Here is a 5,016-nt window from a genome sequence, read left to right on the forward strand (position 1 = left end):
TTTAGTTTACAATAGATAGCTGGGGAAGCTGATAAGATTGCTAAGGATTTCAGATCTGTGCACAGAAAGTAACAAGGAAACTGGATTTGTGGCAAAAACAGGTATTTGCTGGACTTCCAAAAAGGGGCTCATTCACATAGGCGTGCACAGTTGTACAGCATGCACACCCATGCAAAGACACAATCGCAGCCATATGGGAGGATGTGGTTGCAGGCAGTTACATGCAGATCCGAACCTGCACATCCATGCAGGTCCAGGTGGTCGCACTTAGACGCAGGTCTTTGCACGGGCATCCACGCTGTATGGATGTGCATGCTCGTGTGAATGAGCTCTTAAACTATACTTAAACCCCCTGCAAACCACACCCTAGACCAGATGACAATGATGCATACCCTGCTTTCACTGCCTCCTGGGATATCCCCAACACATATGCCAGGAGATTGAAGCAGTATTGACGTGTCCAGTGGGCAGTGCAGCACGTGACATTGGGAAACCAACTGTCTGAATCCCAAGGAGGCAGCCACCTCCAGATGACTGAGGACCACCAAGATGGCAGCACAGGACCCAACCTGTCTCACCTGAACAGCTTTGTATTCCCTTGCATGGAGTTCTGCCAGTGTTAACACAGATAGCCTCCCACAAACATATTACAAGTTAGAGATGATCAAACATCTGAAAAGTTCAGTCAGTAGTAGTTTGGCTGAACTAAAAATTTGCGAAACACCGAAATTGGGAACCGGAAGTCCCATTGATGTCAGCAGAAATCAAAACCAATGCAAAGAGCATGTACAGTATTACAGAGCAGCAAATGGTGTAAAATTGTGCAGAGTGGTTTGCGGAGCTCTGGGCTGCCTTGCTTGGTGAGATGACGAGGCCAGCTGGAGCCACTCGGTGGGACTGGCAATCAAGATAAGGGTGTTCAGCCTAATGCTGGGCACACACCTTACAACCATCGCAAGACTTATGTCTTGCGATGGTTGTAAGGTAATTAAAAAAACGTACGATCTGCCCATCTTGGACAGGCAGATCGTACTCTCGATCATCGCAAGCCCACCCCCCTGAGGCCCGTCCGGCTTTTATCGTACGAACATGCTACACACCCGCCGAACATCGTGCGATGCTCGGCGGGTTTTCGAACATGTTCGTAAGTTAAAAGTCGTATGACCTTACAGTAGTAGAGGTCGCACGACTTCCACACACCTTACGATAATCGTACGATCGCGGGATTTCCTGCGATTATCGTACGATTAACGCAAGGTGTGTGGGGACCTAAAGGCAGGAGTAAATACAAGGCAGAAACAGCCTTTGAATCAGCCATTGGTCTAAAAGTCTTTTGGAATGACAATGAAATTCGGATTCAGAATCTGTGAAATTCGGTCTGAATATAATGTCATCCAAAATTTGGGTTTAACTCTACTAACTTAAAGAGCAACTCCGAGCAATCAGTGGACCTCTAATGCTCTCCTTGTAGACCATTGCATGAACATTCTGACCTCTCTGTAAACTGCCACCTCCAGACCTCTAGAGAACTCCTAGCACTTGGTCTGGGTGAGACTGCTTTGTGAGGTCTGTGCTTTGTGGCTTGTTATTTCTCTAACTCGTGTACCACCAACCAGGTTTGACTTTCCAAGCCTTGAAACCTAATTTTGGTTGTGGTGGACCTAGGACATTGATCCATCAAGATTCCCGCATGTGGGTCAGCAAGCTGCCTACTGTGGATGTGGCTAGGAATATATCTTTCAACCACATAAGTGGAAGGGGTTCCCAGATGACCCACAAAAGCCAGTAGGGTGGACTTTACACCCTGCAGCAATGCCTTGAGAAGGCAATTCAATACCTTATTCTTTTCTTCTAACTGCCTCCCAGAGTGTATATGTTTGTTCATAGATTAGATTGTAAGCTTCTTGCTGGGCAGTGATGGGAACGAGTGATTCTGTGTATTCTGGAAACCGCTCCAACACTAAGACCTGTGGAAAACCACCATTGGTGCCTTAGCAAGGTCACCCTACTTGGATCTGATCTTTGATCCTTTATTGGTCCTAAGCTGGCTTAGAACATTGTGGCAATGTTTACTTCAATTGCTATGAAACGTTCTCCTGCCACCCATAGGCTGAGGCCCACTGTGTCTGATATTAAATGCAGGGCTAATAATAGTGCAGAACATCAGCCCTACATTAATACCACTCAGAACAATACAATGCAGCGGTTACGCCCTCGCGTTCTATACAGTTTGCCTGCCACATCTTTCCTGATGGTTCCCCATCCTTGTTTTAAGTTATGGAATGGCCCAGCCAGAGCCCAGACCTGAATCCAATTGAAAATCTGTGGGGGTGACCTGAAGAGGGCTGTGCACCGGAGATGCCTTTACGATTGGACAGATGTGGACATTTTTGCAAGGAAGAGTCGGCAAAAGACTCCCAAGGCAAGGTGTGCCATGCTGATAGACTCCTCCCCAAAATAACCGAATGCTGTCACCCTTCCTCCGCATTTCAGGTCTGAACCAGAGAAAAAAATCAGCTCCCACAATGCAGTGAAGCCGTTCTCTGCTCTGCTCCTGCGCAATGAGTCAGCACTGGACACGGTCTCGCAGAGGGAGTACTTTCCGTGTTATCATTGAAAATCCAACCGGCAAGTTACGCCGTCTGCCATGAACGTCTCAAATCATGACTCCCGGCTGACGGGATTTATCATTTTATGGTTCTCACGCTTAGCACAAGCAGATGGAGCTGCAACACAACGAGGCCCTGAAGGGACATTTTGGCGGCCCCGGTACGCGGAGAGAGACGGAGAGCGACTTTATTTCCGCAGCTCACTCGTCTGCCCCAGATGAAAGATTTTCAATGGAGTTATCCTTGAAATTACAGACAGGAAGTCAGCTGCACGTAGGGAAACATCTTCCCCCAGGATCGAAGCATTATATCAACTGTGTTCCCTTCTAAAGAACTCCGGAAACTTTTCTACCAGCTGGAGCCGAATTATGAAACCGTGAACGGCTAACCAGATGCGTTTTCTCAGTGACGCGAGGAGCAGATCCGCCATTGCTCCAGTTTTTAGCTCCTTGACACTTTATATCAGTGAGTGACTGAAGCTGTTACTTTGTATGAACCAAGCAATGGACCAGGACACATGCCCTTGGTGCTCCCTTTGCATGGCTGTAGTCAGGCAGGGTGTGCTGGAACTTGTAGTTCCGCAGCCTCTTGGCAGGAGTTGGTCACCCAGCTGTGTCATAGAGGTCTGAGGTACAAGGTGATCTCACAATGTTAAATTCATTATTGAACTGGACTTGTCATCCTTCTTCCCCCCGCGTCCCCTGCCCGCCTGTCATCTCATCACCGCAGTCTGCTGTCTCCCCATCCTCATCATTTAAACATGGATTTTATTATCCGGCCTGCGCATCTCTCACCTCAATTTACCTTTCCTGCTACCCCATTACTCACGTCCTGTCACCCTGTCCGGCCTGCCACTGACCGTCTCTTCTATCGGTCTTGTCTGTCACTTGGCTGTCTCTTCTATCGGTCTTGTCTGTCACTTGGCCGTCTCTTCTATCAGTCTTGTCTGTCACTTGGCTGTCTCTTCTATCGGTCTTGTCTGTCACTTGGCCGTCTCTTCTATCGGTCTTGTCTGTCACTTGGCCGTCTCTTCTATCGGACTTGTCTGTCACTTGGCCGTCTCTTCTATCCGTTTTGTCTGTCACTTGGCCGTCTCTTCTATCCGTCTTGTCTGTCACTTGGCTGTCTCTTCTATCTGTCTTGTCTGTCACTTGGCCGTCTCTTCTATCCGTCTTGTCTGTCACTTGGCTGTCTCTTCTATCGGTCTTGTCTGTCACTTGGCTGTCTCTTCTATCGGTCTTGTCTGTCACTTGGCCGTCTCTTCTATGGGACTTGTCTGTCACTTGGCCGTCTCTTCCATCCGTCTTGTCTGTCACTTGGCCGTCTCTTCTATCGGTCTTGTCTGTCACTTGGCCGTCTCTTCTATCGGACTTGTCTGTCACTTGGCCATCTCTTCTATCCGTCTTGTCTGTCACATGGCCGTCTCTTCTATCCATCTTGTCTGTCACTTGGCTGTCTCTTCTATCCGTCTTGTCTGTCACTTGGCTGTCTCTTCTATCCGTCTTGTCTGTCACTTGGCTGTCTCTTCTATCCGTCTTGTCTGTCACTTGGCTGTCTCTTCTATCCGTCTTGTCTATCACTTGGCCGTCTCTTCTATCGGTCTTGTCTGTCACTTGGCTGTCTCTTCTATCGGTTTTGTCTGTCACTTGGCTGTCTCTTCTATCGGTCTTGTCTGTCACTTGGCTGTCTCTTCTATCGGTCTTGTCTGTCATTTGGCTGTCTCTTCTATCGGCCTTGTCTGTCACTTGGCTGTCTCTTCTATCTGTCCTGAGACTGGCTGTCTCTTCTATCTGTCATGAGACTGGCTGTCTCTCCCTCTCATACATTTAGTGGATAGCTCTTATATGGTGGATCTTACAGTCACCCCCCTTCTCTTTAATTTCTCTCTCTGGCTCTCTTCCTTTCCCTCTTCCTCTTTCTTTTTCTCTCTGTCTTCCTCTTTCTTTTTCTCTCTCTCTTCCTCTATCTCTCTTTCTCTTTCTTTTTTTTCTCTCTCTCATCCTCTTTCTCTCTTTCCCTCTCTCTCTCTCTTCCTCTTTCTCTCGCTCTCTCTCTTCCTCTTTCTCTCTCTCTCTCTTCCTCTTTCTCTCTCTCTCTCTCTCTTCCTCTTTCTTTCTCTCTCTTCCTCTTTCTCTCTTCCTCTTTCTCCCTTCTCTCTCTCTCTTTCTTTCTCTCTCGCTCCCTCTCTCTTTTACTTGCAAAAATAATAGATACGTTTCTCTCTTTTTCTCTTGAATATCTGTTTGTCTCCCACTCTCTTGTTGATACCTCGCTCACTTGATACCTCTCTGCCTGTCTCACACACATTTTTTTGAAATTCCTCTCTCTCTGTTTTACTCATTGGATATATTTCTCTCTCTCTCTCTCTCTCTCTCTCTCTCTCTCTCTCTCATCCATTTTTTAAATA

General features: G+C 47.4%; 1 protein-coding gene across 2 annotated transcripts in view; it reads right to left on the reverse strand.

The window, feature by feature from the left end:
* Positions 1-5,016, reverse strand: part of RHBDL1 (rhomboid like 1) — a 33,519-nt gene that overhangs the window by 28,063 nt on the left and 440 nt on the right. The window lies entirely within an intron of this gene.

This window comes from Nanorana parkeri, unplaced genomic scaffold (assembly GCF_000935625.1).
Source record: "Nanorana parkeri isolate BGI_ZX_2015 unplaced genomic scaffold, ASM93562v1 scaffold1748, whole genome shotgun sequence".
Classification (NCBI taxonomy): Eukaryota; Metazoa; Chordata; class Amphibia; order Anura; family Dicroglossidae; genus Nanorana; species Nanorana parkeri.